Source organism: Biomphalaria glabrata, chromosome 6, assembly GCF_947242115.1.
Source record: "Biomphalaria glabrata chromosome 6, xgBioGlab47.1, whole genome shotgun sequence".
Lineage (NCBI taxonomy): Eukaryota > Metazoa > Mollusca > Gastropoda > Planorbidae > Biomphalaria > Biomphalaria glabrata.
Genome location: NC_074716.1, coordinates 15,445,469 through 15,469,501, shown reverse-complemented (window position 1 = coordinate 15,469,501; position 24,033 = coordinate 15,445,469). Strand labels below are relative to the sequence as shown.

At 35.7% G+C, this 24,033-nt stretch overlaps 1 protein-coding gene across 2 annotated transcripts in view; it reads right to left on the bottom strand.

Annotated features, from left to right (window-relative positions):
- LOC106057613 (SH3 and multiple ankyrin repeat domains protein 1-like) overlaps nt 1-14,879 on the bottom strand; it is a 71,966-nt gene extending 57,087 nt beyond the window's left edge. For both annotated transcript variants that reach the window (XM_013214884.2, XM_013214885.2), the window contains exon 1: nt 14,433-14,879. The gene's annotated coding sequence lies outside the window, so the exon portion shown is untranslated. The remainder of the gene's footprint in view (nt 1-14,432) is intronic.
- Nucleotides 14,880-24,033: the final 9,154 nt, after the last annotated feature.

Sequence of the window (24,033 nt, the reverse complement as noted above, 5' to 3'; positions counted from 1 at the left end):
AAACTAATATTGTGGTGATGTTGTTGATAGTTGGTTTGTCTTTGGGTAACATAGTGAGAATGTATTTATTATCATTATTAATTAGTAACGTCTACAGTAATTTATTATTAATCTGTGACTACGAAGATACATGCAATAGAAACCAATCTAGAAAGTAATTATACGACAAACACACCCATTACAAAAAAAAAAAAAAGGGGGGGGTTAAGCAAAGCATAACAGCAATAGCTTGGAGAAATAAATAGATTGTACTAAGTCCAAATTAGGAGCAACACATTGAAGAATAGCATGAACAGCAATTCAATCTGAACACCCCATAACACTAGAGGTATTTAAATGTACTTCACCTAGCTAGGGTTATCCGATTCGACATCTGGATATTTAATCTCAGTCACAATCACACTCTAGTTGGTTAATACTCAGGCTGAAACAAATATGGGTAGAAAGATGTGTCCGATAAGGACCAACTTCCCAAAATCCGAGACAGTATGATGGGTGTGTTCTAAAATGTCATGCTTTGAGCTTTGAATAAAATTCCCCACCATTTAATATAATTGTCAGGCAATATTTCGATTAAAAAAAAAAGAGTCCGCGAGACTGTTAGATTGTGAGTACTGTTTGTTTATACGTTTTATACACTATTTTCAAATGTGACTTGTTGTCCTTACCAAAAAAAGTTATTACTAATACATGTAACATCACAATATTTTGATAACCGGGCCCAGTTGGCTTGAAAACTCAACCTTGCCAAACTCTCTGCTGTAATCTGATAGCTGAATGCTTGATAACATGATAGATGTAGGCCTTCCCCTTCATATATCCCTTAATCTGTTGAGCCGTTGGGGCACCACACTTGATCTTTTAAATGTCTTCCCATCGCTTTCTTTGTCTGCGTCTTCTTTTTCCTGATACTGTTCTCTGAAGGAATGTCTTTGGAGCCCCGAGGACCTTGTGATATAGCTATAAAATTTAGTTTACGTTTTTTTCTTTTTTACAGTGGTCATCATGGTGCCCAATAGCCATTGTGATTATTTTCCAAATCTCCTCATTTCTGATGCGGCCTTTGTTAGAGTAGAGACGTAGCCAAATTATTTTTTTTTTTACATATAAAGACCTTCCATCCCACACAGGCTTTCTATTTATATTTATAACAAATTTGACGTCGCCAAAGTTGTTGAATACCAAATAAAACTATCAAATAAATCAGCTAGGACACTTTACATGCTCAAAATATCAAATAAATCAGCTAGGACACTTTACATGCTCAAAATATCAAATAAATCAGCTAGGACACTTTACATGCTCAAAATATCAAATAAATCAGCTAGGACACTTTACATGCTCAAACTATCAAGCTGGGGAAAGGAATGTCAAGTTAACGGTGAATCGATAGTGAAAAGCTAACATGCATAGCCTCAAATCTCACACTTCATCAGGCCTCACACCTTGCAAGTGCTCACCTGCAGTAGCACAAGGATTAGCAGGTTTGGCAGAACGCAATATGTAAGAAGAGTGAACACTTCCTGACATACATTATATAGCGCCTTTTGCTTTCGCCCCGCCCACTGTGTCAAGCAGGGGCAACTAATCCAGCTGATTAGTTCGGTCCAAGTTGTGTTTTGATTTCCCCCCCCCCCCCCCCCGTACAAACATCTTCGAGACAAGGACCGTTCTGAGAAACGTAAGAGGACAGTCAACAGCTCCTCCAACAGACAGACAACTCAAATACCTCTAGACCAGCGGTTCTCAACCTTTTATGCTCGGCGACCCCTTTTTACAATCCCCCACTTAGCCGCGACCCCCCCTCCCCCGCACACACACAGCAATAGAAGAATAGACAATAACAATCCATTTTTTCAATGGTCTTTGGCGACCCCTGGCAAATTGTCAATCGACCCCCAAGGGGGTCGCGACTCACAGGTTGAGAACCCCTGCTCTAGACCCTCTCCAGGCTACAATCCTCGTGTGTTTGTGTCCTTTATAACGGTGCAGAGCTAAAACTGACAACATATCAAAGTACATTTTGCCCTTTTTTTTATTTATGAGTCCTCATTTTTTTATCTTTATGTACCGTGTCCATGTGTATAAAGATATGCCGACAAATAATTGTGACCAGTAAGCGACTGAATAAAATTCCCCACCATTTAATAGTATAGGCATGCAACCATATGCGAATACTCATCATCGATCTAGTAAACAAAAACAAGGTATTTGGTAAACCTACTGTAGGCCAAACTAGCAAGTGTATGATGCGATCGCCAGATATTTCTGGTCAGTATGAAAAAAAGTAAATATTTCAAGAGAGATAAAGTTCGAGTCTTGATGTTGCCAAAGCCAGATGACAATAAAAATACTGTACAGATAATTTGAGTTCATACAAGTTCAGTTCACTGTGATTAATTTCATTGTGTGTATTTATTAAAGCCTGAGTAAGTAAATTAAGGCAGATTTACGATTCCACAGTGGATTGTACAAGTGATTTACATCAAAGAATCCACGGATTACGCTGAAGTATTTGTGTCACTAGATTCAAAATCTAGAATTTAAACTTTGTAATCACCACACGAATCACCACCAGCCTCACAAGTATACATACCTATACTTAACTAAGACAGTACATGTGCTTTGAAGTCCGATATACCTAAATAGTGAAACATTTTTTTTAAAACTTTCGAACTTCGGCGTGGTTGGGGTATTGGTTGCAGCAGGGACTTCCGAGAAATCTGGGCCTCCTATGATTTAGTCAAGTAGGCCTACAAATTCTAAAATATTGGATTTCTTAAGATCTATCTAGATTCTAGATACTTGTTTCCCCTTACGTCTGATATTATCTTGTCACTTTTTGACGTTTTGACTTTCTAAGTGGTGGATGTGGCGAATGGTGCTGTAGAAGGCTGCCGTTCTAGGTTAAAGTGATGAAAAGTGATTCGGTCAATGCCTTGTGTATCATTGTTTTTCTAGTTAAAATTTTTTTTTACCATCGCACGAATCACGGGTTCTCCTCTGTCTGAATCTTTTTAGGAAGGCTCTGACTCCTGAAATAAGTCATTTACCTATTGGGATTTCACCTCGTTATATTAATAACGATCTGTTTGAACAAAATAAACGCATTCTCAATGTTTTTTTTTCGCGATTTTAAGCTTCCGGTGTCAGCCATTGGTATAATATCCATCAGACCCTTGTAAAATATCCATCAGACCCTGGTAAAATATCCATCAGACCCGGTATAATATCCCTCAATGTCCCATTCCCGCATTGTCTTAGTTGCAGACGATATCCCAAGATGCAAGTAGAAGACACAATGTCGACTTCACTTTCAAATAGAAGGGAGTTCATGGTCCAGTGATCATTCCGTTAGAGAGTGTTCTAATGTTTGTAAACAAAAAATAGTTACTAAATTATTTGCTATTTCCAAGCTCGAGTACAATTAACACAACCAGTATCTATTCTATGGCTTGCTATTACACAATGTTTCCAGCCCTCGAGTACAATTAACTCAACCAGTATCTATTCTATTGCTTGCTATTACACAATGTTTCCAGCCCTCGAGTACAATTAACTCAACCAGTATCTATTCTATTGCTTGCTATTACACAATGTTTCCAGCCCTAATGTTTTCTCCTGCATGCATCTTGTGTTTGTTGACAATTGTATTATCGACAATCGGTCGTTGAATAAAACCGGTACAGAATAAAATATTATCTATTGGCATTTTGTATACAGGGAAGAAAGTTAGTGCATAGCAATGTGCACTACGTCATTTTTGTCATTAGTGAAGGTAATCAACAAGCAATATTAATTACTTTCTAAATTGTATGTGTTTGACAAATTATATATATATATATATATAGTTAAGTGCCCAAAGACTTAATATAACAACAACATAACGTAACATAATACATGACATGATATAACTAAACATAACCAATATAAAACAAAACAGTAAAGTCAATGAATTGTTTCTGCAAATTACTTCCTTTGAGAGAACACACTCCCTCTTAAATTGTGTCTCTGATAAGTAGAATGGCTTAATCAAAACCCATAGATCGAATCCTGATTCAAAGTGAAGTAAGCCTACAAGCAAACATATTTACATAATGAGAACACAATAACTCTCACAGACTGCACAAATTGCACAATAGAGTCATAGAAGGGCACACTAGCTTTCTATTATTGTTACATCACTAGAAATAAACACGCGAAAGTAAAAAGAAAAAAACAAAGCTTATTTAAGGGAAAGAACCGCTAATTACTGCCGTTCATTTCAAGATGACAGGGTTTATCTCCCTTATGCTATAAGAAACAAAATTAATTAATTACTGTTAATTGGTTATTTAATTGGTTAATTTTTTAATTGATTCGTATATTGTCGTCGATTATGAATAATTATGAAAAATTTCAACTTGATCAGAGAATGGGAAGTGGGAGAAAAAAACGACGCGACAGAATGTAATAAGTAGAATAAATCCATATATATATATCCAGATCTCTCATTATGTAGCACTTATTTGCCTTATTTTGATATCAAACAAAATAATTCATTACTAATAATTAAGTAATTAATTGTTTTAATTGATTCGTGTTTTGTTTGGTACAAACCAAAATTGCTCCAATAAATATCATGCCAAAGTTTCAACTTGTTCCGAGAAAGTGAAATGTGAGAAAACTCATGTTCAAACTTTTTACCAGACAGACAGACAGTTAATATAAGCTTTGTAAAACTTAAACATTTATGTTTGATAAATTGAATGAATGCCAACTTTATGACGTTCCATTGGAAACCAAAGTTATATTTGTGCGTGTGTGTGTCACAATGTGTCGCTGAGGGCCTTTAATTTTTATGTCTAACGCCCAGCTAGCTAATTGAACTCACCGTGGACAAACTGTATGGGTCCAGCTAGTTCTATGACCAAACTACACGCAGACAGAACTACAGGGGATACAAAAAAAGGAAGAAACGGTTCACAATGTCAACACTTGGTTGGCGGAAAAAGTTGAGACTTTGTAACAGCTCTAAATGAAGTCGAACTAAGGGGTTGTCTTCCCTGCAGGGCGACAAGGTGGCGTGAGAATTCATAAATAAATGGCAGACGTTGTTTTGTCTGGGCACACAAACACAGATGCATATGAAGATGGAGCAGTAATGGGGAGGGGGGGATACGTTTTATTAATTGTTACCTCAACTCACAATATCTATATACTTATTTAAAACTGTTTAAATTTAAAACATAACAAGGTTACAAAAGACAGTTTGTGTGGAAACACAAACTCAAAATCGGCCCCCGAAGTGGTCCACCCAGGCAGGCTTCAATATTTTCAGAAAAAACATCCGAATGAAATTATATCAAAGACAAAATGAGAGATAAGAATGGAGAAAGAAGGTTAACAGATCTTGTGTAGTGCCCCAACGGTCCAGCAGATCAAAGGATAGGTGAAATTGAATGTAAAGTTAGATGTGAACCTGGCCTAAATAGTTCCCATTTCAGACCTTGTGGTCTATAGGGCAGATGATATAAAGTTCATGTTTTTGTGGCCTACAGTTAACGAGGGTGTCATGTAGCCAGCACAACGACCAACCGCCTTTACTTTTCCCCAACTAATGTCAGGTACCCATTAGAGCTGAGTAAACTCAGAGGCGCCCAAGGATTCCAAAGTTAAAAAATCCCAGTCTTCACCAGTATTCGAACCCGGGACCCCCGGTTCGGAAGCCAAGCGCTTCACCGCTCAGCCACCGCGCCTCCCCTGGTCTAACTTATAATTGATCTAATTTCTTTAGAAGGCAAAAAAAAAATTCACGAAAATGAAGTTTATAAGATTACTATTCGTTTTAAATTAGGTCTAACTTATAATGCATACTAATTAGCTTTTTCTCTTTAATAAAATACTTGCATAACTGATTTTAAAAATTAGATTTTTCGCTTTCAGAAAAAAAAAGTAGCCGTTGCATCAGAACTTTGAATGGTCTAAAATATTGTGATGTCCGATTTTCAATATCTTTTCTAGTTTACGAGATCTAAACGGGACGGACGGACAGACGGACAGACATTTCACACAAAACTAATAGCGTCTTTTCCCCTTTCGGGGGCCGCTAAAAATGTGAAACAATTTTCTTTTACTATTTTTTTAATCCAGTTGTGTAGGCGACATTTTTTCCAAAAGATGAAAATTAGGACTAGTGAACTTTGCCCTTGTGGACTGTCAACAAAAAAAAAAAAAAAAACCCGACCATGTCCTTCGAAGTTGCATACTTCTATCGAGAAACAATGGCCCCCAAATAACCCCTATCAATAAAAAATCTATGGAAAGCTGCCTGATCTGGAACCCATCGCACATCTCAGATATAAGATTAGCTATCTGAACTTCTGAACATTACAACATGATCATGAGTACGCAGAAGAAGAAGAATCCAGTTGCGTCGCTAGGGGTTACGTAGGGGGGGTGCGGACGGCACCGATTCCCATTAGGGTTTTCTTTATAACAATTAAATGTTGTATGCCAAGGAGATAAATTTACCAAAATAACAAAAAAATGAGGCTCCTAGATACCACATACAAAGACAGCACTACAAGCGAAGAGATTTAAATCAGGATCACAACGCGATTGCCCCCCCCCCCCACGTTGACCTGCTAATCACTGTCAAAAAAAAAAACGCAAACAGAAACTTATATGATCATATCTCAAGGTCCTCAGAGCTCGCAAAGACCTTCTTTCAGGGAACAGTACCAGAAAAAAAGAAAAAAAAGGCAGATAGAGAAAGTGATGGGAAGACAACATAAAAGAATGAAAATATTTCTATCCAAGGCAAAACAAAACAGGGATGGAGAAAGATGGACGACAGATGCCCCCAACGTCCAACAGACTCTATGCTAACGGCTCGGTGAATGTGAATAACGACTCGAGAAAAAACAACAACTAATAAGTTAACTGAGAAACTACTTTGCTAAAGATAGCATCGATACAGATTTAATTTCACATCATTCATCTTTGTCATATGAAGGCTCGACTATAGTACATCACTCAATGAAATAAATACATTTTTAAAAAAGTTCTAGTGCTCATATTAAAAAGCCTATAGCTGGATTGGAAGGCTGTCTTACTTCACCAATACTCATTTGTTTTGAATTGACGATGGCATGATGATTACTATTGGAGCAATTTGTTTCCTTTCCGTCATCAGGCAATAAAATATGAATTCTACTTTTACAAACATGAAGGGAAACGTAAAACAAAGAGAACAGATCAATACAAATTGGCTTTTAAGAATCAGTTTCATTGAATAGATGTAGTAGGATACTTTTTTTTAACAAAGGCGACCAGGATACCATCTAAAGTTAAACCACTCGTCTTAAGTTAAACAACACATCTTAAGTTGAACCACTCCTTAAAAAGTTAATCCAGCATCCTAGTTAAAGCTTAACATGTTTAGCTTACCATTCTATGTAACACTGCTTTCACCTTTGCAGGGCCCACGCATCGTCATGGCTTCAAGCCTTAGCTGAGGTCGTGTAACGATCCAACCCCCTCCCCCCCATCCTTTTGAGTTCCACGCCATGTTTCAGGAGAATACAAACCTGGGTCTGCATGTACCTCACCAATGCACATCGCATTCCCCAGCCATTTATTTCTTGTTCGCCAGAGAGGGGGAAGTGGAAACAGCTACTATCAATATCAATAAGTCACATATAAAGTATTGAAATGAAATAAATATTTACACAGTTTAGAACTTCTCTACAAGAATGCGTGATCGCCACTAACGCCACCGGAGGTGTGGGAGCTGAGGGATAACGCTTGGTTTCCGAACCGGGGGTCCCGAGTTCGAATCCTGGTGAAGACTGGGATTTTTAATTTTGGTATCTTTGGGCGCCTTTGAGTCCACCCAGCTCTAAATCGATACCTGACATTAGTTTGAGAAAAGTAAAAGCGGTTGGTCGTTGTGCTGGCCACATGACACCCTCGTTAACCATGGGCCACAGAAACAGATGACCTTTACATCTGTCCTATAAACCGCAAGGTCTGAAAGGGGAACTTAATACAGTGGCACATGCACTAGGTCAACTATACTCAATAAGTCTGACAAAGGTACATCTGTCATTCGACAAGCGTCACGTAAGTCAATATTTTACGAAATAAATGTCAGTGGCTGAAACATTGAATCGTCAACTTCAGTAATTAGGTCTATTCATGTCTTCAGCTCTTCAATAGTGGGGGGCATAAGGATCAGCTGTGAAAGAATTGTGCTAGGGAAACCATAAAACAAAAATATAGCCGATAATAAATGTATGCATTTTTCAGATAGAATAGCCCACTGAAAACTCGAGCCTTCATTTTAGCACACACAAAAAACGAACTGTCTTTTGAATTATCAAGAGCTGTTTTTGAAATAGTCAACAAGATGTGTGGAGAGTAGTCTATAGATCGTAACGCTAGGAGCATGAAGAACCTACGTGTATGTTTCAGGATCGAGCCATTGTGATTGCTTTGTAGAATCCTTGTATCAGGTTTGAATTTATATATTTAAAAAAATCCCCTGGATATTTAAGAACATTATAGAAGTGTAAGGCGGTCGGTCATTTTACTAGCTGCCTAAACCAAATTAAGGACAACACAGATTATCATTCGCTCTTTGATATAACCATTTTTTTTTAAAGTGACAAATTCCAAATAAAATTTCGTTAACTTAAATGTTGCTAAGTATTTCAATGGTAGAACTGAATAGATTGAATCATGTCATTGAAGTGTAGACTCACCAGTACCAAACGTGCAGTTGGACAGTTGTACTACAATAAAACCCAATGCACGTATTTAGGTCCAGGTTTCAACGGTTTCAGGAGCAAACAATCCCATGAGTCACCTGGAGAGAAAAGACAACTTTCAACACATCATTACGACCGCTTAGGCCGGGACCCTCGGAAATAGGCCCAGGAAATAGGCAGTCAATCGTTTTACGACTTCTTCCACTTGAATACCAAAAAAAAAAAAATGAAGGAACACCGGGACGACGACACATTGTAATTGTAGGCTCGTTGAGGACATCGGATGAAAAAACAACAACTTAATAGTGGGAGGTCATGACCTGATACAATTGAACGTGAGCATCCAGATCTCTGTGCAAAGATAGTGGAGTCATGGACAAGACACGATTCTAACAGCGGTCTAAGATTGAGGACCGATTTGGTGCATCAAATGTAGGATAACATTTTTACTGGGTTTTTTTTTTTTTTGCCAAGAGTTTCGTTAGAAAAAAAGTTATAAATTTACCAACGACTCTTATTGTATAATAATTAATGATTCCTAGTACAATAATAAAGGTGCTATAAGAATGAAATAAACGTGTTTTTGCTTAAAGCACTGGTTAGATTATTTTTGTTAAGGCCCAAACATTTTATACTCTCTGTAGAAATAAATTATTTTAGGTACACATTTTTTGAATATAAAATGTATTTTTCATTCTCTCTCTCTCTCTCTCTCTTTCTCTCTCTCTCTCTAAAACATTTAATTGAATAATTTATTGGCGTTCCAAAAAAAAAAAAAAACATAAAGGGAAAAGGGAAGTAATTGCTGTGCAGTCAAGACAGCTGTAGATTTATATTCAATGCAGCGTTTGAACAAAAGATTTATTGCAGTTTCGAGCAGTCTAAACACACAGTCAGTCGTGTGGGAGTAACTAGAAAGTATTAAGGAGGTGAAAACAAGAGTGCTTCAATGTTTAAACAATGGCTAAGCAGACTGCCCAGCCACTCTCTCTCTCCCTCTCTCATTATAATCGCTTTACTTTCCGTTTCTCTGAAGAAAAAAAAAAACCCAGTAAAAATATAAAAAAAAAACCACAGGTTTCTATTAAAACGTATCAGTCACCGAGTCTAATATTAAACTTTTTTATTCTGATCTCATCATAAAAAAGTTCCCCTTTCAGACCTTGTGATCTATAGGGCAGATGATAAAAAGGTCATCTGTTTCTGTGGACCATGGCTAACGAGGGTGTCTTGTGGCCAGCACAACGACAAACCGCCGTTACTTTTCCCCAACTAATGTCAGGTACCCATTAGAGATGGGTGGACTCAGAGGCGCCCAAAGATCCCGAAATTAAAAATCCCAGTCATCACCAGGATTCGATCCCGAGACCCCCGGTTTAGAAACCAAGCGCTTTACCGCTCAGCCACCGCGCCTCCTTATATCCCCTACATTAACTAATTGGTGGATATTTTATTAATTCATGTGTTGCCATCGAGAATGAGCGTGCAAAATTTGATGAAGACTTGATTGTGTTGAAGTGGTTTTAAATTTCTCAAATGCATTTTCCCGAAGAACCCAATGATAAATAATAATAAGGCTTGTCTTCGATACCGAAGATTAGTGAGGAATGCAGTATTTCCCGTGGCTTTGCAGCCGCCTGTGACCTACATATTTTGCCACATTCTGGGCAATCATAACCATTGTCCGCAGGTGGTCGATTTAGAATAGGAAACACAACATTTCTTGTCACTGTACTACTGAATGACAAGAAGAGAAAACGCATTATTTCATGTCACTAAACTACTGAATGACTAGAAGAGGAAACACAACATTTCATCTCACTGAACTACTGAATGACTAGAAGGGGAAACACAACATTTCATGTCACTGAACTACTGAATGACTAGAAGGGGAAACACAACATTTCATGTCACTGAACTACTGAATGACTAGAAGGGGAAACACAACATTTCATCTCACTGAACTACTGAATGACTAGAAGAGGAAACACAACATTTCATCTCACTGAACTACTGAATGACTAGAAGGGGAAACACAACATTTCATGCCACTGAACTACTGAATGACTAGAAGAGGAAACACAACATTTCTTGTCACTGAACTACTGAATGACTAGAAGAGGAAACACAACATTTCATCTCACTGAACTACTGAATGACTAGAAGGGGAAACACAACATTTCATGTCACTAAACTACTGAATGACTAGACGAGGAAACACAACATTTCATGTCACTGAACTACTGAATGACTAGAAGAGGAAACACAACATTTCATGTCACAGAACTACTGAATGACTAGAAGAGGAAACACAACATTTCATGTCACTGAACTACTGAATGACTAGAAGAGGAAACACAACATTTCATGTCACTGAACTACTGAATGACTAGAAGAGGAAACACAACATTTCATGTCACTGAACTACTGAATGACTAGAAGAGGAAACACAACATTTCATGTCACAGAACTACTGAATGACTAGAACAGGAAACACATTTCATGTCACTAAACTACTGAATGACTAGAAGAGGAAACACAACATTTCATGTCACTAAACTACTGAATGACTGTATGTAGAATATAAAGAAACTATTGATTTATGTGTGTGTGTATTTTCATGTCATTTTTTTTGTTTGATCGTGGTTCAAAACCTGTCAACAATATTGAAGAGAGAACACTTGTTTGCGCTTAACGGAGTTAAAAAGACTTGGAGTCGATGTTGCACACACTACTGTCAAACTGCTAAGTCTGAATCACTTGTCAAATTGAACTTACGCATGACAATTATTACAAGGAAGTTTTCTATTCATATGTATTTTTTATGACTTCTTGTAAGTAAAAAAATGGGGGGGGGGTAAAAGTAAATAAGTTCGATTATTTAGCACTTACTAACGCTGAGAATACCTGAAGGCTCGCCTTAGATAATTGGAGGCAATAGGCGAAGTGAATTTGGTGGCCACAAATAAAATATAAAAATATAAAATATAAAATAAACAACTTAAAAACAACAGTACGCAATTTATTTGAAACCGAGTGTACTCCAATAGCAATGACTAGAAATTTCAATATTGCTTCTTCTCGAAAAAAAAAATGATTTTATTCCTTTGCGAGGCCCACCACCGATCGGAGACCCTAGGTGGCTGCATGTTTGTCTTATACCTAAGGCCGGCCCTGATACCTGTAAGAAATAAAAAGTTGTTTTTTTCTTTTTAAATACGGATGAAATACAAACAACGCCAAATGCAGAGACAGACTAATGACCCTAAAGATAAAAATCCATTACATGAGATGAAATAATGAATCTAAAAAAAAAAGACAAATTGTGTACGGGCCCGTACGCATTTCATAGTAAAATTAAAGGACATTTTTTTGAAAAAATATGCCACAGACCAACAAAGGTACATCAGTATGTATCCAGGGTGCAAGATGTGGGCACGACCATATGTCAACAACGATGACGAGGATGCGTGTTTGATCAGCATTACATTATTTGATTCATGTCTACATCCTCCATTAAAAAAAAAAAAGTCTACTGCCTTTGTGCTGCCCGCGCAACATGCGCACAAATAAAAAGTTCTAAAAAAATGGTCCAGAGTCCAGAGGTTGCAGCTGAAGCAGTGATGACGTAGATATTCCGCAACAATTTTAAACGATGTTTGCAGAAGTCATTGAATTAATTTGATAGTTTGGTTCAGGGATTGGAAAGTATGTTTAGTTATGTGAGGTAGATACTTAGGGAGACTGCTATCTAGATTATCATTAGGCCTAGTTCTTACAGACCATCCTTCATATAACAACATAGTTTAACATTGGAGCTCATGTATGTTATAATACAATGTTTAAACTTGAAACTAATTCTTTTTACCATCGAGGCAGACAAAATTTAAATGTTTTTAGTCTGATGGCATTTTTAGCAAGTACATTACACATTATGAGTGAGTCTGGTGTGAATGTACATTTTGGTTTCTTATAGTTATGTTTTTTGTTTGGTGTAATGCACAAATTGTAAGACAAATGTCCGTACGGACAATAAAGATTATTATTATTATTTGTGCAAGCGTAAAATGAGCTATAATATTTTAAATGGAAAAAATACATTATTTTTCTTTTAAATCAATTTAGCAAACTAAACATGCAGAGTCCTATTAGTTTTTTTCCCTGAAAAAAAAAAAAGAATAAAAAATAGTATGGGAATAAAACCCACGATATTTGCTTAATCAACTTAGCTACCCAGTCCTACTACTAGGCTAGATATTTTAGCTTTTAAATTAATGACTTTTTAAAATATTTCCGACCAATTACCAACTTTTATTCTTTTTTTTCTTTAACATTTCCATTCATGAAAAGCTAGAAATAGGCTTTTAAAGGAATTATTTTTAAAAATTAGCAATGGCTTAGGAAGAACTAGTCTATACAATTGGAAAACTCCGTGTAAATAGAACAGCCAATGATTGCATAGGTTTCTTCCATCCACTCTTTTCCTCTTTATATAGGCTATAAACAAAAAATCAATCTTGGCTACATTACTACAAATGTGAGGTCTAGTTGCCGAAAAATGTGGCTATTTTAGTAAAACAAGATTGAACTCAAAACACTAGCAAGAACTACAAGGCAGACCAAACATGCCTTTGACTTCAAATGTTGTCCTGTGTGAATGTCCAGGCATTAATTAGACCCCCCCCCCGGTTTTTTTTCTTTAAGTTTCTCTAATCCTGTTTACAAGCCAGCAACTATGTGTCCAGTTGTGCTCAATGTGTCCTCAACAGAAAACAAGCCAAAAGTTTTTCTCTTTCTGTAGTCTCTTGTTATCCCCCTTCTCTCTCTCTCTCACACACACACACACTTTTCTTTTCTATGACCCCTCTCCCTATTCCTCTCCTCTCGTCTACTTCCTCTGGGGGTGAAAGGCTTTGTTTTTCAAAACAGACAGTAGGGCGGCGGGGGGGGGGGGGGGTCTGAAGTTCGGGGAGGAAGGGGGGGGGGAGGTAAAGAACGGCGGAAGTGAAAGAATTCCTGAATTGTTTTCATTTTATTTGGGTCACCGTGGCAGCTGTAGTCAACGTTAACTGACCAATGTTAAGTTTGGAAATCCTGCTTTTTATTTAGTACAGTGAGGAAATACGATTGTAAGAAATTATCGTTAATTCGATAATCAATAGTTTTCTAAACATCTTATTAGCAAATCTTGAGAATCAATGGAACTCAAATCATCAGTCAACACATTCCAAATGTGACACATAATTTTTTTAAAGTAAAAGCCCGACAAAGGTGGAAAGAAATGAAACAAAAAATGGCATTGTAATATAACATTGTAATATAACATTGAAATATTTTCTTAGCCTGCTCGTTTGATCTACAGACTAAAGAGATCTAGATCTGAATTCTACTCATGACAAGTGTGGGGACAAACAGTAAATTTACATGTATTACAGATGCTAGGAAAAACAATACTATACTATAAGTTTCTCTAGATTTTCATTTTATATTATTATTTATATTTTAAACACAACAACATAGTCAAAGTCTAAATAGATTCTAGATCTAGATATAGAGCCCAGATCTTGGTGGTAAAAGCTAAAATAAATCAGATTCCAAAATCACACGCAAAATCGTAGATCTAAATAAGATACTAGATCTATTTAACATATGTAATAGTAAAGAAATAAATGTACTCACCTAGCTCTAGGCCACACCCGTACAGGTAGTTTCCTGTGAGTCGATTATCAATGAAAGACACTTTTAAACTCACCACCTTGTAACTGCAATATCCCAGTCTATAGCACAGAAATAAGGGTTTTAACGGTATCCGTTACAGAAAAACAACTCTTCACAATTTAAGTTACCTAACGTAATTCTATGTGTTGAACACACAAAAATGCTAAAACTTTCCCAAAAACCCAGCAGATCTGTCACCGTTGAGAAGCAAATAAAGGCTGAAGAGAATGTCTCGATCGAAGCCAATTTTTTCCCCCTCTCTTGACGATAGCCTCGGTGGCTGATTTTTTTCCCTACTCTTTTTGCGAGTTAACCACTGCACGAAGTTCCTGTCTGTTTCACGAGGACACGCTCGCTACGTCTGCTGGGTCACACACGGGGACAGACGACAAAGATCGATAACTCCGGTGTGCAATTCAAAATACCTGTGTGGAGGAAACGGCAATTAAGAAAAACATTCACAATGGCTTATAGTTAACAGCTACACTATTATAATAGAAATTTAAAAAAAAATTCGCCGTAACATTGGAAAGAAATATTAACTATTAATAAAGTTCACAAAATATAACATTTGCTTGTTGTTTTCACAAAGTTATGTTTACTATAATGGTTTTTTAAACTGTAAACACAAACAACAAAAGCAATTATTTGTCTAAACATTCTAAGTGTTCTCACTATATTTTACACAAGTATTTTTCAAGTAACTCTATCAAATTTTTCAACGAAATCTTTTTAAGATTCTTCCTTAATTAATTTGTGTAAAGTTTGAAAATTACAATCTTGAATTTGAGTAAATCATGCTAGGAATTAACCTTTTACATCTATACTTAATCTGTTTTGGGTTAGTAATTCTTATGGTGGGCACTTCACAGTTAGTCTAACGATATATTATAGAGATCACACCAGAGGCTAAATGGTGTGTAAACAAGTTGTATGGAAATCAATCCTGTCCAACTGGTATTTCCCATTCTGATCGAATGACTCACAGTGCCAATGTTTCCAATACCCGGAATACAACACAGAACAGCGGGAAAATTTTCAGGGGAATCCCCTAGCCCTTTGTTTCGAGAGCAGAAAGAAAAATTCAGCCACTGATACACACTAACATAAACATGTACACAAATGCACACACTAACACTCACACATAGACGCAAGGCCTAAAAAAAAGTGTAGGCCTAGAATAAAAAGCCATGCTGCACGTGTGCTTAAAAAAAACTGTTACACACGTGACCACAAAAAAAAAAGTACGTTAACGCCACGAGTCAATAAGAATTACTAACCCAAAACAGATTAAGTCAATGCCGATTTTTTTTTCAATAAGAAGTTGCCTGGATTCTGAAATATTTGAATTTATTTAAGTCCAAATGAAAAATAGAGAGCTTTCTAGAACTCCACATTTCATTTACATAAAAGTGTCCCCCTCTTTAAGGTCCCCTTATCTAGTATTGTAACTACTATTTTAAGGGCCTATGGATTTGTTTGTGACGTAATGCTTGTTTGACTCCTATGAATATGATAATGCAAATATTGTAAATTATTACTAGGTGTATATGAACTCACTAAGTCTGTCTTTCTGGGGGAAGGGATTGTTTGACACTATTTTTCTCTTCCACTTCCCAGTCTCGGATCAAGTTGAAATTGTGTACAATTATTCATTATTGATGAAAACACATACATCAATTAAAAAAAAAAAGAGCAAATCAATTAGTTAATCAATTTGTGGTAATTAAGAAATTTTGTTTAATATTGAAAAGGGGGATAAAGCTTGTAATATTTAGAGATGTGACAGCAATTGAACTGTGAGCTCCTTTTATTAAATTTCGAAGTCTTGTTTTTTAAAACTATTTTGATACAAAATTCCTAATTTTTGTTATTTACTCGGCTATACATTCTTTTAAAATAGCAATTTTTTTACGACGAAATTTGTAAGTTCTGTAACCTTAAAAGTTCAATAATTTATTGGATGAATTCAGGAAGAAAAGGGGTGGGGGTAGGCATACATACTAATACACATTGTACTAATGAGGCGTGGATATTTTTGTTTATACTAGACCTACCAATCATCAATACGATGTTGATTGGTTTCTACTGCGTCTCTTCACATTCTTTCAGTAGTGGGCGATGCGTATGATAGTATCGCCTGCCCCTTGCGCAATGTCCCAACGAAGAGACTTGATTGAAAGCAAAGTCAAAGAATGAAATCCGTCTCACTCCTGAACCCCACCCGCCTCACTGTATGACACAGTGATCATACACCGTGATTTCACTTAGCCCGCCCTCAAATATTTGTAGGAGTATTGATACAGCCTTATGACTCACTTCTGACCCTTCGGGGTCGTCACACTTTAAGTATTAAGTGAATAATACAGGTAACTCTCCGTTACACAGACAATGATGTCCCCTTAATAATTCAAGAGGAGATAACTGGATATAATTTAACTAAGCAAAAATAATTATTAATAATAAATTTAAATAAAACTATTCATGTATCACATGTACTGCGGAAATAGTCTCAATTTTTAAAGCTGGTATTTATTTTCAAATGCAAACGGTACAACATTTAAAAAGGTGGATGTGTAGGGCTATATAATATAATCAGAAAATATTCCAGTGTAGCGCCCTTATACACCGGAGTATTCAAAACAAATATTAACAATTCTGGTGATTAACTTATCTGGCACAGATTTAGTAAAATTACACAAATTTGTAACTGCCGCTTACAAAAGGCCAAAAAAAAAGTTGCTAATTATGTATATTTTATTCACTTATTTGAGCATCCCATAATAGACTCGAATTCAAGGTACATATCAAATGACAGAAAGTGCAACAGTCAGTAAATGTCAAAGCAGGTCTCACTTCGTGGTGATTCCAGATTTGGATCTACTGACACTAACACTGAGCTTACTCTATAATTTAATAGCATACAATTGAATTGTACAATAAACAGGCACAAAGAGTACTTCAGATGTAATGACAAAATATAAATGAACTGAAGATGAAAGTATAGAAATGTACAACTGACTTAGTGTCTCTCTCTTTTTACACCCTTTATAGTAACTTTATACCGTTCGATCCAAGTTTCGTTCTAGAAATCAGTGAACAGTACTGAAACAGAAGTTACACCTTTCCTTTCAATTATCTCATTAGAGCTATTTAGCTTCGCTCAAATAATTCACTGACCTCTCGAATGACCATGCTAATGAAAGCGTCCGTTGCTATTAGCAACAAGTGTTTCTGTTGCTAGGATACTTGACAGTAATTCTCTCCCGTTGAGGCGCACTAAAAGCAACAAGCCTAAGTTATATGACAGATGGAAGGGCAATACCGATTAGTAGGCTACTTATGACAATCACCATCTTAATCTAGAACTGATTTAAACAACTATGGCATGCCTACGTTATAATTTAACTTCGAAGTACCGCCACAAGCTGCTAGTCATCTCAAAATGTCTAAACAAAACGACTGGCTTCTATGATTTTAAAGAGATGATTCAAGCCTCTGAAGTCCTGGACTTTTATGTTAATGATTGAGAAGAAAATAAAAGTTTATACTTCATTTACCTCTGTCGCCCAGAGCCATCTCCGATGTAAAAGTTTAAGTAAATATCTGTACAACGGAATGTGTGTGTATGTGTGTGAGCGTGTGTGTGGAAATGAAAGGTAACAAGTAGGCCTAATATCAATGCTAATACAAAAAAAAAAAAAAACACTTTTTAATAAAAGAAAAGCTTATATTAATGCAATCGGTATCAATTACTTTGGACCACTCATGTAATAAAATGTATAATAGATCTAGAACAGTGATTCCCAAAGTGGTCTATGTAGACCCCCAGGGGTCTACGAAGACTTCGAAAAGGTCTACGAAAGTGAAAAAATAAATTGGGGGTCTATGAGCTGTCCACGGGGGTCTACGATAATAGATTTAATTTAATCAGGTCGTGACTTTAATTTTTACATATCATTAATAATTCTTTCATACACTAATATATGATTTGTACCTTATTTAATCCTTCATATATTATCCTGCTTTACAAAGGAAAAATTGTTGTCTATAATTTCAATACTTACTTATATAAATAGCTGAATTTTGTCTACATGTAACTAGTGAAAAGAAATGTAGACTGTACAGCGTTATTAGTGATTCTTTGTCAAAGTGCCTATTTGATGACGATATGAGTCCAATTACGCTGGAGGATCATCTGAGACAATGTCACCCTGAAAACATAAAGATTTGAAAAACTTTCGAACACTCAAAGATAAAGTTCAGAATAAAACCACAAAATCTCTCCTCGACATCTTATAGAGAAGATGGTTTGTGAGAGTCTTACATGATCCCTTTACTTACCGCAAAATAAAAACAATTTAGTAAAACAATGATTTTACCAGCAGTTGTAGTTTTAAAAACTGTTTTATACAAAACCACATCTGATATTAAAATGATTTTTTAAAGCAACACTACAGTTCAAGGGCACACCGGTGTCATGAGTTATAAAATTAAAAGCTTCTTATGTAATCCTTTGCAAAAGATATATATATATATATACAGTTTGGGATCAGCGGCGTAACAGGCTCTGACAGGGTGTAGGGCTGTGTGCAGCAAACTACTTAAGGGTAGCCGGCTCCTTATTTTTCCTCAGGGTTGACCCACGAAACCTTTACCATGCTTGGGTATAGTTGCAAGGCCGCAGAGTTTTGAATTCAGTTTTCCTTCTGCTAGGTGGGTAGCAATCCCATGAGTCCTTCCAGCTCGAAGCTTAGGCTACTGGTTTAGGTGACAGTTACTCGCCTTCGCCTCATTCTCCTGTTGGTGAAAACAGAGGAGCCCCACGTGAAAGATAAGAAATACAAGAGAAACTGCTCTTTCCAAAAACTTTTACAATTAAACGTAAGGCAAATTAATTAATATTTAATGTTGGAAGGACTACTTCATTGAACAACAAATTCCTAAATGAAACATAATATCCATAGCAACGGATGATAAACCTACAAAAAAATAAAATTATTTCCAGTGTGTTTGGTGATTCTAGCAATACGTATTAGCCTAATTGTTGTTATCTTGTTATCTCTCTGTTATCTTATTATCTCGCTGTTATCTTGTTATTTCTCTGTTATCTTATTACCTCTCTATTATCTCGTTATCTATCTATTATCCTGTTATCTCTCTATTATCTTGTTATCCCTCTGTTATCTTATAATTTATCTATTATCTTGTTATCTCTCTATTATCTTGTTATCTCTCTGTTATCTTGTTATCTCTCTATTATCTTGTTATCTCTCTGTTATCTTTTGTTATCTTGTTATCTCTCTATTATCTTGTTAACTCTCTGTTATCTTGTTATCTCTGTTATCTTGTTATCTCTCTATTATCTTGTTATCTCTATTATCTTGTTAACCCTCTATTATCTTGTTAACTCTCTATTATCTGGTTATCTCTCTGTTATCTTGTTATCTTGTTATCTCTCTATTATCTTGTTAACCCTCTATTATCTTGTTATCTCTCTGTTATCTTGTTATCTCTCTGTTATCTTGTTAACTCTCTATTATCTTGTTATCTCTCTATTATCTTGTTATCTCTGTTATCTTGTTATCTCTCTATAATCTTGTTATCTCTCTGTTATCTTGTTATCTCTGTTATCTTGTTATCTCTCTATTATCTTGTTAATTCTCTATTATCTTGTTATCTCTCTATTATCTTGTTATCTCTCTGTTATCTTGTTATCTCTCTGTTATCTTGTTATCTCTCTGTTATCTTGTTATCTCTGTTATATTGTTATCTCTCTATTATCTTGTTATCTCTCTATTATCTTGTTATCTCTCTGTTATCTTGTTATCTCTCTGTTATCTTGTTATCTCTGTTATCTTGTTATCTCTCTATTATCTTGTTATCTCTCTGTTATCTTGTTATCTCTGTTATCTTGTTATCTCTCTTTTATCTTGTTAACTCTCTATTATCTTGTTATCTCTCTGTTATCTTGTTATCTCTCTATTATCTTGTTATCTCTGTTATCTCTCTGTTATCTTGTTATCTCTCTATTATCTTGTTATCTATCTGTTATCTTGTTATCTCTCTATTATCTTGTTATCTCTCTTTTATCTTGTTAACTCTCTATTATCTTGTTATCTCTCTGTTATCTTGTTATCTCTCTATTATCTTGTTATCTCTGTTATCTCTCTATTATCTTGTTATCTCTGTTATATTGTTATCTCTCTATTATCTTGTTAACTCTCTATTATCTTGTTATCTCTCTATTATCTTGTTATCTCTCTGTTATCTTGTTATCTCTCTGTTATCTTGTTATCTCTCTGTTATCTTGTTATCTCTGTTATCTCTCTATTATCTTGTTATCTCTCTATTATCTTGTTATCTCTGTTATATTGTTATCTCTCTGTTATCTTTTTATCTCTCTATTATCTTGTTATCTCTCTGATATCTTGTTATCTCTCTATTATCTTCTTTGTTTTTTGTTTTCAACATTTCGGACGTTCCTTCAGGAGTAAAGAGTATGACGTCACCTCGTCCAAACCTGCAGCAGGTGATGGCAGCGATCCAGACCAGCCCAATGTGTCCAACATAATTGTACACTGAATTCTATCCATTTGAATGTCTGTTTTTTGCTGTACACATTGAAACAAAAAAAAAAAAGTTCTTACCGTGCCTAATGTCAGAGTCAAGACAGATGTCAGGCTGGTGGAGGTCAAAACAGGACAAAGGTCATCGTGGTTAACTGGTCTAGGTTCAACTTAAGTCAACCCCCCCCCTTTTTTTTTCTCTCTCTCTCTCTCTCTCTTGTTCGCATTCACTGACCTATACCTTAGACCTAGATAATAAATTATATGTATATTATTATCTCTATGCCATGCACGTTCAATGCTGTTCGTGGAGCTAGTAAAAAAGATTAATGAGGTTCATTAAACTAGTGCTTACTATCACTTAACTGAATGAGTCTGAGTGTATGAGTTTAACAAGTACTCCGTGTTAGTTTGTTACTAGGGAATACAAACAGGGGCGGACTGAGTATCAAAATCGGCCCGGGCATTACCATATAAACCGGCCCACAAATGGCATGTCATATAATTTCGGAGGGTATCTACAGTGCAATTAGCCTGCATAAGTTTGCCATTAATTATAATACTATAAAAATTGATTTAGATCTAGATTTATTTTTTATTAAATTTTTTTTTTGTAAGCCTTAAGTGTAGTATTTTTAGATCTATGTTATTAAAAATAAACAAAAAGAAATTTACTTTTTCTTTTCAAATCGCAGAAAGTAGAGCTTTATACCCATATTGAGCTGTGAATAAGTTGGGTGGTTTGCAATTTAATTTAATTTCTATTAAGTATTGTTAAAGAGTTAATTGTCGTGCCTTTTTTTTCTGCGTTATATCAATGTTTTCTAACTTAACCTCTCTCATCCCTCTTTTTGGTTACATTTCATTGGAACCATTAAAAGACGGGGGAGGGAAGGAGCAAAAACAAAAAAATGGGAGTGCCATCAAAGGCCCATGCCGACCAGCGAAATGATTAGGCCAAACACAACCTCGAAGACATCAAAGCAGTCCATGTCGCTCGTGCATAGCAGAAAGAACGGTCTAACGTTTTGCAAATGATAATAGGTACAGTGTATAGTGTTTTTTTTTTATATTCTTGTTGAATTTCAAACAAAATTAACTGTAATAAGAATTGTAAAAAAATAAATAAACAAGAAAACATGTTCGGGCCTTTGTGTCTTGCTGCTGTCACCTTTTTTTAAAAAATGTGTCTGCATTGAAATTTTTTTTTCTTTGGTCGCGACCAGACCGGCCCATTTGGTACCGGCCCACCGGGCATTTGCCCGTTTGCCCATATAGCCAGTCCGCCCCTGAATACAAACCTTGAACTTATCCTAGAAATGACTTTTTTTTTCATGCCAAATCAGAACGTCCTACAATAATCCATGTGTTAATCTTGCATGCCATTTAGACACTCAAATGCTGCTACGTCATTCATAAAACTCAATAAGGCCTAAAAATAGTATGTAGCGAAAAGCTAAAATAAATAGGGCCTAATAAAAATAACAAATAGGCATACATAAAATAAAACAAAAACATGGTTTTATAGGCACAAAGGTTTCACATTGTAGTCTTAACTTTTAAAGTACCCCCCCCCCAAAAAAAAAAGCATAATTAAACACATGATTACTCTTGCTAGGTAATTTTATTTTTTTTTTGAAGTAACGTCTGTAATTTATAAGATAAGAGCTATATAATGGTAATCTACTTCTAAAATATCTCAAATTTGTTTCAAAAGAAAACATCTTATCTGAAAACTTACAAAATAATTTTTTGTTAAACTTCAAAGTCTTATTATCGATTCCATATTTAGTTCTTGGAACTCACTTTCCAGGTCAATTCAATCTATTCTTGTGTTGCTGTTTGCTCTCAGACTCTATCTAGGTCACACAAAGAATGCTCATGGCACACAACAATTCGTCATTCAAAATCCCCGAGAAATTTCCCCCGCTCTGACATGCAATCAATATGTCAAGGCGATCTAGCAGATGGCCAACTTGGTGTTTTACCTCTGCACATTTTTTTTTACCTGACCAGGAAAAGTAGAGCTTTTAAACCACAGGACGCCAGTGTAACAATCAACATTTAAATATAAATATATAGGGGCCCCCTGTTTATCATGAAGAAGGTACAGTGGGGCCTGCGTGGGAATAAAACAGGGTGGAATACACAAAGACAATGGAAAAGGGAAAAAGTGATCGATTGTCTTCTTTCAGACATTCCTCCATTTCTTTTTTTCTCTCGCCTTTTTATTTTTTTGTTATATAAATATACTGCGAGACTGTGTGACTGTGAGTAGTGTCAACCTCGGCATGCAACTTTTATTAACTCTTTTTAAAAAAACGAGCTAGATCTATATAGCCTACAACTTAATCTATATTTCGTCTTTAGTATTGGTAATCGGAAAGAGTTAATGGGAGACGAACTTCTTAATGATTTTTTTAAAAAGAGCCAAATATTAAAAGTCATTAAAAAACAACAACAACAAAGCTTATCGTAGGGCAAGAACTCCGTACCTACAACTATATCCCTCAAGAATATTGAAGTTATTTTCCTTTTTCGATATCAAACAAAATAATTAATCACCAATAATAAATTGACTAATTGGATAATTGTTGTTATGTACAATAAATGTTTAAAGTTTCAACTTGATCTAAGAATGGGTGTGGGAGAAATAGAGTGTACAATTATTTTAGGGGACAACACCAGACATATTTAACCATATATGTGAATATTGAAGTTAAATTGAAGGATTAGTTTCCCATATAGGCATCAAACAAAATAATAACCAGTAATTAATTGACTAATTTTTTTTTATTGATTCGTGTACTTGTATTACATACCTACGCCAATGAATAATTGTGCAAAGTTTCAACTTGATTCGAGAATGGGTGTGGGAGAAATAAAGTGTTCAAACTTTGTACCAGACAGAGTGTCACAGGTGTATACGACATGGCAACGAATGAATGAAGTTGGTTAAAAAGTTCAACTATTGAAATGAAACAATTGAAACA